This window comes from Sinohyriopsis cumingii, chromosome 12 (genome assembly GCF_028554795.1).
Source record: "Sinohyriopsis cumingii isolate HCF-2022 chromosome 12, ASM2855479v2, whole genome shotgun sequence".
NCBI lineage: Eukaryota > Metazoa > Mollusca > Bivalvia > Unionida > Unionidae > Sinohyriopsis > Sinohyriopsis cumingii.
In genome coordinates this window covers 7,188,932-7,202,065 of record NC_142972.1, presented here as the reverse complement: position 1 = coordinate 7,202,065, position 13,134 = coordinate 7,188,932, and positions in this window count along the sequence as shown.

The following is a 13,134-nucleotide window of genomic DNA, read 5'->3' as shown; positions in this document are numbered from 1 at the left end:
ACCCTTAGTGATTTCAACCAAATCATCATCATCATCATCAACAGTACGCAGTCCAGAAGTAGGCCTTGGCCGTGGCAAAGGCTTAAGACAGTTAAAGTTGATTGCTTAAACTCACCCCTTCTCCAAAAAAGGCCATTTTCAGGGCCACCCACTTCTCTCGAAAAGAGATAGACTTTCAATTGTCAATAACTCAAAAATAAAACAACATTTTACCCCTATAGTACGTGTGTATGAGTGTGTGAGTGTACGTTCTTATTTTAAAATCAAAACTCAAAGACACTTACCTTTTTATACCTAATTTATTCTTTTATAAATATTTACAATCCAATTCACAATTCACAACAGAGCACTTTAAAAAGTTCATACACTTCTTCTGTCTCATTTTTTTAATCTCTCTGTTTTTTTTTAATTTCTTCACCGTCACAGTCTTTTCCTCCTCTTCCTCCTCACTTTCTTCCCTTCTTCTTTTCTTCTCCTCTTTCTTTTTCTTCACTTATCTGCTTTCTTCCTCTGAAGAATCCCTCTCTTCTTCTGAAGAATCCCTCTCTTCTTCTGACTCCTCTTGTTTGTTTTTTTTTGGGCAATCTGGAGACCAATGTCCTTTTTCTTGACAATAATAACAGGTATCTTGACTTCTGTCTTTTCTAACCCCTTTTTTTATTTTTTGACGGTCTGGACACTCTGAAGACCAATGCCCTTTCTTCTGACAGATATAGCAAGTATCTTGACTTTTATCTCGCAAGGAAGGAGAGTAGTCTGTTGGCTGGTCTGAAGAGAATTTTCTAATGACCCCTCGCAAAGCTCTGATGAAATGTTCGATTTGTGTAGTCTCTTCCATCGTTGTGCTCGGTTTGAGAGTGAAATAAATAGTGAAAGGACAAGACACGTACCCTTTTATATACTCTGGTCTGCTATGACTATAAATTAGCCCATGGTGTTTAAACGTTAGTCATTTGACTATTTGCTATCAAGATGAAACGATCCTATTCATTTGAGAAGAAAGAAGAAGAAAGTAAGAGGCAGAAACGTGATCTATCGCCTCGTACCAGGGCTGAAGTCTTGGCACAAATTCATGCCAGTGAGTTTGAAGAGGACATGAGTGAACCAGAATCCAAACCCTCTAAACAAAGTTCACCCCCATTAGTCAACCCTGAAAAGTACTATGACATTCGAGAGACAGAAAAGCGCTCCTCTAGAAAATTTAGAACTACGGCTTACACATACAAACTGAAGTTTAAAGATTTCAAGTCCGAAGTACCGTTAGTGAAAGCAGAAGGGTTCATCACCGAGATGTGGGATTCTTTGCTCACCACACTCAAGCGACAATGTCAACCCAAAGAAGACGATCGCTTGAGACTTTCCATACAACACGACGGTTTGAAATCCCCTGTTTGGATCGAGTTTAGCAGCCCTGCAGAATTGACTGCTTCCAAAGTCATGGACAAGATTCAACACGTACAACAATCCAATGACCAGTTTGACATCACCGATGGAAAAGCCACACTGGACATGACCCACGTCTCTCCTCCTCAAGGGACTGGATGCAAAAAGATGTTATTGGTGGACGAGCTTCGCAGCACCAAAACAAGTCTCGTCCGAATTCACAACCCTCAAGACCAGATGTGTTTAGCCCGAGCCATCGTGGTGGGACGAACCTATGCCAACAAGAACGACACGGCAGAATGGAAAAGAGCCTGGAAAACTATTCAACAATCGGACCGAGCCAAACAACGAAGTGAAGCAGAACTCCTGTTACAACAAGCCGGTCTGTCCAATGACACACCCTGTGGCATTCCTGAAATGCAAAAATTGCAAGATGTCCTAGCTCCACGCTACACCTTGAAAGTGCACCCTCAAGAAGTGCGCGGACCTCTGTTGTTTCGAGGGAAAGACTTTAAGGATGGAAAATACATTCATGTCTATCATCACGATGACCATTTCGATACCATTACCAGTATCACTGCATTCCTGTGATACGGTTATTACTGTGAGAAATGTGACTATGGCTATAACAATCGAGAGCAACACAAGCATTGTGGTTCGAAATGCTCAGGATGTTTGGCCTCTCCACCCTGTCTGGGCGAAGGGCAAGAACCAGTGCATTGTTCAACTTGTCTGCGCACGTTTGTCACCCCCTACCTGTTACCAAGAACATTTGAAAACACAAGGTTCACAGAAGAAATGCGCTTGTCAACTGCTGAGATTGTACCCCGCGTGTGGACAAGGCCTATGTACCAAAAGTACCAAGGCACACGTATGTCGAGGAAAGAAAAAATGTCACATTTGTCACAACATCGTGGACTTGGAACACGAATGCTACGTGCAAAAATACCAACCCCAACAAGAGAAAGAGGATGGTCACAAGAAGAAGAAAGGCAATTTCATCTTTTTCGATTTCGAATGCATGTAAGAGACTGGCATTCACATTCCTAATTTCTGCGTGGCTCATCGAGCGTGCGAGAAGTGCATTCAAGAACCTATCTTGAGTCATTGCCCTCACTGCAGCAAGATTCCTGGAGGGCGTGAAAAAATCTTTCGAGGACCAAAGACGCTAGACGATTTTGCCCGATGGGTCTTAGACCCCATCGACGAGACATGGAGCCAAGAGGACATCGAACGTTACGGAGATTGTCATCGTCATGCCACGGTGATGGCTCACAATTTCTCCGGATACGATGGACAGTTTCTTCTCAGATACTATACGGAACATGGTACCGAGCGTCCTAAAGTGACTTTGAACGGAGCCAAAATCATTTTCTTGCAAGTGGGACAAGTACAGTTTAAAGATTCGATGAGCTATTTGGCCATGCCTTTGAGTCGAATGCCTAAAACGTTTGGAATGACAAATATGGCTAAAGGGTACTTTCCACACTTTTTCAATACGGAAGCCAATCAACACGCCGTTCTACCCCATTTGCCTGAGGCTCACTATTACGACCCCGACAAAATGCGTACCGAACAACGAGAAGCTTTCTACGCTTGGTACCAGGCTCACGCCTCGGACACTTTCGACTTTCAGGAAGAAATGCTAAAGTATTGTCGTTCCGACGTGGACATTTTACGACGTTGCTGTGGAAAATTTCGAGAACTGTTTATGGAACACGGAGGGGTCGATCCTTTGAAAGACGCTTGCACCATTGCCAAAACGTGTTCCTTAGTGTACCGGCAACGATTCATGCCTGAAAACACCGTGGCTGTCGTCAGTCCTCAAACGACCAACTATGTCAAACGTCAATACTCGGTCAAAGCCCTACGCTGGTTACATTACTTGTGCGACAAGGAAGACAAATGGATTCAGCATGCCCGCAACGGAGGGGGCGAAAAGACCATCGGAACGCATTCGGTCGATGGCTGGGACTTAGAAAACCCCAAGATCATGTAAGAGTTTAGCGGTTGCTTATTTCACAGATGCCCCGTCTGTTACCCTGACCGCGGCACTAAAAATCAGTTTTTACAACGAACCATGGAAGACTTGTACCAGGCCACATGTCAGCGACGCCTAAAGTTAGAACAGGAAGGATACCAAGTGGTGGAAATGTGGGAACAGGAGTACGATCACCGTTTGAAAACCGATCCCGAGTTTAAACGCCTCGTGGAAAGTTACCAGTTCATGGACCCCCTGAACCCGAGGGATAGTTTGTACGGAGGAAGGACCAATGCCACCTGTTTGCTGTACCAAGCCGACGAAGGAAAGGAGAAGAAATCAAATACTTGGACGTGTGTTCGCTGTATCCCTACGTGTGCAAATATTGTCGCTTTCCTGCAGGGCACCCACAATTGCTGACGGAACACATCGACCTGAAAAACATTCGACAATACGAAGGCTTGATCAAGTGCAAAGTTTTGCCTCCCACGAACCTATACCATCCCGTCTTACCTCACCATTGCCAAGGCAAACTGATGTTTCCTTTGTGCCGTACTTGTGCCGAAACGTGCAACCAAGACCAACCTTGTCAGCACACCCAGGAAGAACGGGCATTGTCGGTGACGTGGGTCAGTGTAGAATTGTTCAAAGCTCTGGACATGGGATACCAACTGTTAGAAGTGTACGAAATTTGTCACTTTCCCAAGACAGAACAATACCACAAGGGTGACCCCACGCAGAAAGGCATTTTCGCAGACTACGTGGATGCCTTTTTGAAACTGAAGCAAGAAGCCAGCGGCTATCCTTCCTGGTGTCACACTCCCGAAGACCAAATACAATTCAAAGAGAAATACCGGGAACAAAAAGGCATCATTTAGGCCACATCGAGAAAAACGAAGGCAGGCGATCGTTTGCCAAAGTGATGTTAAATTGCTTGTGGGGAAAAATGGCACAACGACCGTGTTTACCCAAGACGGAATATTTGACCGAACCTTCCCGCTACTTCCAGATGATTCACGACAAAACCAAATTCATCAAACACGTGGATGTCGTTCGCGAGGATTTGACCTTGGTCAATTACGAAGAAGATCTGGACTTTGCACAAGACGACCCCTTTGGAAATGTCATCATTGCGGCTTACGTGACAGCTCATGCTCGCTTAAAATTGTCCCTAGCTTTAGAACTGTTAGGGGAACGTGTCCTGTACTTTGACACGGACAGTTGCATTTACATCCATCACCCGAGTCAACATCACCCTGACATCGAAGGAGACCGTTTAGGAGCCTGGACAGACGAGCACCCCGACGACAAGATTCTAAGTTTCGTCAGTGGTGGTCCCAAAAATTACGGTTACGAATACCGGGACAAGCAAGGAGAAGTGCGCACGACGTGTAAAGTGAAAGGATTGACTCTGAATTATCGTACGAGTCGTGTGGCCAACTTTGGGGTATTGAAATAAGCCTTGCAGTCTAGAGAAGATGAACACTTTAAAGTGATCACCTATCAGCCCAACAAGATTGTACGTTTACCCACTCAACACATCGTCTATCAAATCGAGTACCAGAAGCGAGTGCGGCTTCCCAATCACTTTACTTTGCCGTATGGACATGTCGGTATAAAACATTGGCTGTAAGAGGATAGCCACCCACCAGAAGTATGCCTTCGCCACACCTCTGCGTCAAGGGTGCATTCATCCTATTATATTACTCTAAACCGTTTACATTAAAGAGTTCAATGAGATTCTTGGACGTTACCCTGAGTGGCAGTGGTCAGAAATTACTCACTATGTGGATTACTTTTGCTCTAGGAGAAGATTGTGAATCGTACGGACTGACCTATTCATGGATGCTTTGCTAGAGAACATTCGTGCTTTGCCTGTGGAGTTGAGAGAACACATTTACCGAGAACTGGTCAAAATACAAGTGAAACGTAAAGAACAATTGCATCCGCTACGTCACCAGATCTTTAACCACTGGTACCTGAATGGTATAAAAGAACTGATTCGTCAGAAATTGTTTCAGTTGAAAGTGTTCCATTGTCAGACATTGATCAACGACCCCCTGGTTTTAAAAAGGATTGGTTTGCTATTGATGATTCTAGCTACTACATTGTAAACTTACTGCATCGAATTCCAGAGGAAGAGTTAATGAATTACCAACATCTTTTACGCAATGTCAACTTAGTGAAAGAGGAAACTTCTGAACGAATTGTAATGTGTAAATTAGTGATTAAACGATTTAAATTCGACACTGAAGTAAAACCATGTCTGTGCAAACGGTACATTTCTTGTGTCAGAAAGAGGATTTAGTATGACCTATTCATGGATACTTTACAAGAGAACATTCGTCCTTTGCCTGTGGAGTTGAGAGAACGCATTTACCGAGAGCTGATCAAAATACAAGTCAAACGTAAAGAACAGTTGCATCCGTTACGTCACCAGATCTTTAACCACTGGTACCTGAATGGTATAAAAGAACTGATTCATCAGAAATTGTTTCAGTGGTCAGACCTTGTTCAACACTTTGAGTTAGTGAATGAACGAAATGTTCATCATTTTGGTTACTTCGAGATTCACCTAGTGCAACGCATTGAGGAAGACGAGTTAAAGGATTACCAACATATTTTACGTGGAATCTACTTAGACGAAGAGGAAACTTCTAAACGAACTCTGCAGTTTAGGTTACAGTATGCAAGATTTAGATTCCCTACTGGAGAACGAAGATCTCTGGCTAGAAAGTACGTGTATTGCTTCCGAAACAAAGAGAGTATAAAAACAGGAATCCATGCCACGACTTTTATCACATGTGATTGAACAGATTCCGTGGAAGGAACTCAATGACCATATTCAAACTGTGGATCATTACTATCAGTTATTACAAGAACTGTATCCAATCAATTTGGGATGACGCATAGTGTGTGTCTTAGTGAATTGTTTTCTGGGATTTCGTTTACCAGCCGATTCCTTGTGGACTCTTTACGAACAGTACTTACCACCCAAATGGCCTTAAATGGCCATGAAAGACTCCTTTTGCTCAAAGCCTTGCGTTTTCATCTGGATACTTCTCGACCTCAACAGGAAAAAAAGATTCGTCAACTTTTAGCTACCGAAGACGTGTATGACGATGTGTGTGTAGCTTGTGACTTACACCCCCATTGGACAGATGTCCGTGCCTGGAAAAAATGGGGTTTTGAGGGTTGGACCCAAGAAGTGGCCCAGTATGCACGAGATTTGTTCAAGGAAAAAAGTTACTTTTCAACCTGTGTTAGTGACAGTACCAGAAGAAGAACCCGTCACCCAGGACAGGACTGTCGTGGACACGCCTGAAAGACCTTTTCGGGAGGACACTTGTGTGACCTTACCCCCTATAGAACTGGTCAGAACATTACCCAAAACATGTTGTACAGCCACTTGTTTTTTATTCCAAGTTAATGGTTATCATGTGCCTTTTATCGTTGTACTTAAGCATTTGGCTTTTATGCATTTTTGTCTTTTGTATTCATGTTTAAAACATTCAATAAACGTGTTATGAAAAAAGTATATAAAATCTTGTCTTGTTTGTTTTCGTGTCACAAGTGACATTCCTGACACTATGACTACCTCTGCTGTCTCTGCTCCCTCTTCCTCTACTGTCAAAGTCATCGACGAACACTTAGATCGTGCCAGTTGGGAGGCTTTGTATCTTCGCCATCCCTTTAACATGCTCATTGCTGGACCCAGCGGTTCAGGCAAAACCGAATTCGTCAAACGTTTGATCGAACATAAACATCATTTGATCGATCGACCACCTGAACGCATCGTGTGGTGTTACAAAGAGTGGCAATCGGCGTACAGCCTCTTGCGAGAAAGTCAAGGCGATTCCATCGTGTTTGTGGAAGGCATTCCTAAAGAAGACGACGGTATGTTGGTAATCCTTTAACTCGTCTTTGACTCCCGTCAAACTAATTTGGTCATTTTCGACGACATGTTAGGAGAACACGAATAAGAAATTAAACTGTGGTTCACGCGCAAAGGGCATCACCGTAATGCCAGTGTCGTTTACATCACCCAAAATTTGTTTCAACAAAGTAAAGCCCATCGTACCATCAGTCTCAATGCGCATTACGTGGTCTTGTTTAAAAGCCCTCGAGATAAATCGCAAGTGCAAGTCTTAGCCAAACAGTTAGGAACACCTTGGCTGACTCAGGCGTACGACGATGCCACTCACACTCCACACGCTTATTTACTCGTCGATTTGAAACCTACGACCCCCCATGATTTGCGATTTCGTACCCACTTGTTTCACCACTGGTGCCAAGACGGAGGGCCTATCCTATACACGTCTCCATCCTCGACTTAATTTCACTCAACAAAAAAATCTATTAAAACCTCAAACACTTTTCGTCCGTCTCACACAGCGTCAAAATGACGTCCCTTCAATCACATCTCCCCGTCAAATTGATTCGTGCCTTGTATGGCATCAGTCGAGAAAAAAATCCACAAATACGGGCTCGTGTCTTAGAAGCTAGTCTCAAAGAAGTCTTACGATGGTTCACGGTGACAGCACGTCAATTAATGCAAGGGATCATTCAGATTTCTCATCAAACCAACCCTTTTTTGATCGAAACAAAGTCACTTTGACCCAACTGGCCGATCCCCGCATCGACACTCAAACCAAAAAACAAATCATTTTGAAACCTGGAGGGAGCGGTACTCTAGGAGGGGTCATCATTCGCTCTCTCTTAAGATGGGATCCTAATGCTCCCAAAGTTCTCCCCAAGAAAAAAGTCAAACGAAGCTCCAACAAGAAGAAAAAGACCAGGTCCCCAAGGAGACCCGTATCTATAAGAACTTCTCCAATGGCGGGACCCTCCTCTTACCAGACACCACCCCGGAAAAAGAAAAGAAGCCCCTAGAAAAAGAAGCAGAGATAAAGTCCCCAGAAAAATAAAAGTCCACAGAAAACTAGTCGCAAGAGAGGCACTTCGGCCAGGACGCAACCTTACACTCGCAAACCACGACCTGCAACGGCGGTGACCGTATCTCCGGCAGACTCAAGTTCATCCACTTCTCCGTTGATGACACCAACAACTGAAGAGTACTTGGAGACGTTGATCACACCAAGAACTTCTCCGTTGATGACCCCAAGAACTTCCCCAGTGGCAGGACCCTCCAATTTAGTGGCAGTGGCTGCTGCTCACAAAGTACCTGCTCCCAAAATCAAAGTTCAAGAAAGATCGGGCATGTTACAAAGTTTACTGGATTTGTCCAAGCAAGAACTGGCTCGATTTAGTCCATTACGTGCCCCTGCACGACGTGTCATGCCTGTCCTGAAGTTGATACGCCGTGAAGACAAGCAGTGGCGACGCGTTCCAGTATAAAAAAGGCCTGTGACCAAGTAGGGGTATCAGTGAACTTGTAAAAGATGTCACCTCCAAGAAGTCAAATAAGAAAGAGACAAAGGCAGACTCGTCATCCGACAAAGCGCTTAGCCAAGCATACACGTTACCCTAAGAAAAGACACAGTCGTTCCAAGAAAAAGAGGCGTCAACAAAGGGGAGGATTCCTTGGCGATTTTGGGAAAAACATTTTCACCTTTATGACAAAGCGATAGTCCCAAAAAAAAGATAAAAGGGTGTGTGTTAAGTCATCGACGTTAGTGTCTGTTTGGTGAATGTCCCGGAACCCACAAGCAAAGATGTCACCCTCCAGAAAACATTCCTCTTCTAAACCCCAAGGAAAGAAAAGGAAAGGACTGCCTCCTCGTTTAGTCAAACATGGGGACAAGTTATCTGTCCTGTCCAAAGCCTCTCCGCCCCTACGAAAAAAACTCATTCAATCAGCCTCCAAAGAGGTCATCGATACCGTGTGCGAATGTTGTTTGAACGTCTTGAAAGGCACGATCCCTTTGTCCAAACACCAGAAACAATGCTTAGGAAAACATCGTCACGTTCTTCATCAAATGGTTCAAAAGAAAATCCCCCTTCGCCAAAAGAAGATGTTTGTCCAACGTGGAGGAATTTTACCCCTCTTGCTAGGTCCCTTACTGAAAGGAGTCTTGGGAACCGTGTTGGGAGGACTAATGGGAGCAAGATAAAAAGGCCTTCGGAAGTCCCAAGATCTCAGCATCGACGCCTGACAACCCATGGAAGGACGAAAACTAGCTTTAGTGCCTTACAAACGATGGATGGAATACCATCGTTGGCAAGAACAACCCACCCCGCATTTACCTCCCAATCCCCATTTGACTGAGATGTCTCAGTTACAACACGAATTGCAGACCTTAATGGATCGCCAAGATTTGTCCGAAACAGAACAATCGTAAAAGTACGGTCAGCTCTTGCAACGACTGCAACTCTTTCACCAGAAAGCCTCAGACGAAACAGCTCTTCCCACTCTGAAAGATTTTAAGACCTTGATGAAAATTCCAGCACCATCACCACTGCCAGTGATCAAGACAGAAAAAGGAGAAGAAGAAGGGTTTCAAACTCCACCTGAAAAAGTACGCAAGTTAACAACACCACCTACCTCCAGAATTGGATGGATTAAAAAGATGACGACCACCCCTTCTTCATCAGAAGAGAAAAAGAAGGTGAAGACAGAAGTGAAACAAGAACCGATATCCCCTGTTCAGACATCCTCCTCGACACCTATTGCCGGTCGCACACGCAAAGCATTGCAATCCAAGAAAATACCCAAAGAGAAAAAGATTAGCATCCTCCAAGAGTGGGTGTCTTATTAACACAAACACAAAAAATGGAAAAAGTGTTAGCCAGCATTTACTACGATCCCTCGCATCCCGCAGGATACGCAGGAGTTCAAAAATTGTATCGTGCTGCCAAAACTCGACTGAAAAGTCTCCGTTTACCTCAAGTGCAACGATGGTTGCAAGAACAAGCTACCTACACTTTACACAAACCCATTCGACGCAAGTTTGCCAGAAGTCGCACCCGAGTGGAAGGCATCGATCATCAATGGCAAGCCGATTTAGCCGATGTCTCTCATTTGGCCAGCTACAATCGTGGCTACAAATATTTGTTTTGTGTCATCGACGTCTTTTCCAAATTTGCCTGGGTCGTGCCCTTGACTTCCAAATCCAGCAGCGAGTTAGTGCGAGTCCTGCAACGAGTGTTGAAACAAAGCGGTCGTCACCCTCTTCGATGGCAAACGGACAAAGGCACTGAATTTCTGAACCAAGCTTTCCTAAAAGAATTAAAGAAACGTGACATTCATTTTTTTACCACCGAGAATCCTGAAACCAAAGCCAGCATCGTGGAACGTTTTCAACGCACTTTGAAAGAACGCATGTGGAAATATTTTACGCATCACCACACTCTGAAGTACATCGACATCTTACCGCACCTGGTGCAAGCGTACAGCCAATCTTACCATCGAAGCATCGGACGTGCCCCGCAAGAAGTGACTCCCGAGAACGAAGTATTGGTGTTTGAGCGCCTGTTTGGTACGTCCCCGACGAGGGCTATCCCCAAGAAAAGTGAAGTGTTGACCGTAGGAGATTGGGTGCGCATTGGCAAAACCAAACGCACTTTCGACAAAGGTTACTTACCTAACTGGACGACCGAATTGTTTCGTGTCACTGGACGAGTGCATGGCCGTCATCCTACCGTCTATAAATTAGAAGACATGAACGGAGAAGTGCTCAAAGGAACGTTTTATTTGCCCGAGTTACAACGTGTCACCAAAAAAGAAGACGACGTGTACGACATCGAAAGCATTCTCGAACGCAGAACCCGTAAAGTGGGTAAACGATGTGTCAAAGAAGTCAAAGTACGTTGGAAAGGATATCCACCCAGGTTTGATTCTTGGATCGACGCTTCGCATGTCATTGACTATAAAAAGATGTGACCTTCGTGCCCTTTCACACAGACGCAGCTACGTCGACCACTCCTTCACCCAATTCTTCTCTGCAAGATTTACAAAAACAACCCTTGTGGATGTGATGTGGAGAATGTGTGCCTAAAACGCAAATCGTCTTTTTCTGCCAAATCTTCGTGGTGTATTGTGTCATCGGGGCAGCCATTGCCAATTTGAGTTTGCAACAAGGAGACAAACAATTGTGGCCCATTGTATTGAGTAGTTGCAACGGTTACCTGCTTCCCAATCCCTCCCAACAACAACAATAACCCCATTTTGGGCGGAGACACTCCTCTCACGTCCAATAACTCCTCGGACAGCCACAGGACTCTGGAATTATGAGTCACCAAAACGAATTTTACTTAACCTTAACCAGTGACAGTTCCATGGAGGTATTTCCCCACAATACGTTGTGCTGTTACACGGCCAAATTACCTCAGGCCATCCAATTAGATCACGAAGCCCATTGGGAAGTTGCTTTAGTAGAAATCATTCACCCGACCCAAGTCCTCAATGGCCTTCCCAATCAAAATTTTTTTGAGGTGGAAGTTTATGACGAGCAAATGCAACAGTACTTGGATACCCATGGCAAATATCACATAAAAAAAAAACCTTCACGCAAAAACTCAAAAGGGAGTCACCTATCTCTTGTCCGTTCCCGCAGGCTATTATTTTAGTGGACAACATTTGGTGAGCACCATAGCTTCCAGGTTTAATGTCGTGTTTGGGAAAACTTTGGAAAGTGTCAAAAAAGTGTCACCCTGGAATACCATAAAGTAGCTCGTCGCTTCCTGATGAAATTTCCTGAGGGGGGTAAAATCATGTCTTTTTTATTTTGTCCTGAATTGTTCGTCATGTTGGGCGGGGACATGGAGATGAGGAAGATAATAGAACAAATACCCGAATCAGCAGTCATTTACGACAACGATAATTTTGTCAAGTATTTTCGTACCCCGGTAGAATTGAACCAAGGACTGAATTTGATGTTTGTGTACCCCGATATGGTGGAGTATAACGTGGTGGGACACACCTCCGTGCCGTTACTGCGTGTCATTCCTTTCAATGTGGATTCTGCCACGGCCGCTGACAAGGAAGGTGGAAACACTTATCACGTCCACCGCGAATTTGTACATCCTCACTATTTGCCTGTCAGCAAGTCGTATTTGGACACGGTCAACATTGCTATAAAAGGAGATTTGGGACAAAATATTCCTTTCACCAAAGGAAAAGTCACGGTGAAACTCCATTTTTGAAAACGGTTCTCTCACGACTCGTAAGTCATGTATCCAGTGTACTGAGGGGTTGCTCGACAGCGATGACACGGTTTAGGAGATATGTTGAAATCGGCTTTTCGTTCGGTGGCCCCGGTGTTGAAACCGATGGTGACACGCGGATTGCACGCCTTGTAAGATGCGGCATTGACACACGGTAAAGAATTTCTCCAAAATGTCATCATCGACAAACAAAACCCCAAAGAAGCTTTCTTGAGGGCAGGCAAAAATGTCTTGTTGCAAACAGGTAAAGACCTTTTGGGTCGACGAGAAACTCCTATAAATGCTCTGCACGCTACCGAGTCAGGCATTCAGCAAGGACAAGGCAGAAAGAGACGACGAAGAAAACACCCTTTCACCAGACTTCACACGTCTAAAGCTAGAAAGGCAAAGAAAAGAAGAACCGTTCGAGACTTAGACGTTTTCGATTATTGAGACACAGAGAAAAAATGATGCACCGAGAGTCTTGCGCTTGTTCCAAGTCTGAACTGGATCTGTTTACCATGCCTCCCACCATAATGACCATGCAAGAATCCCAATGGGTGGAATTTCATCCCGTCTCCTCTTTGACGGATTTCGCTCCCATCGAGCTTGAAATCAAAGGACAGCCCGAAGATTACATCGATCTGAACAGCAGTTACCTGTAC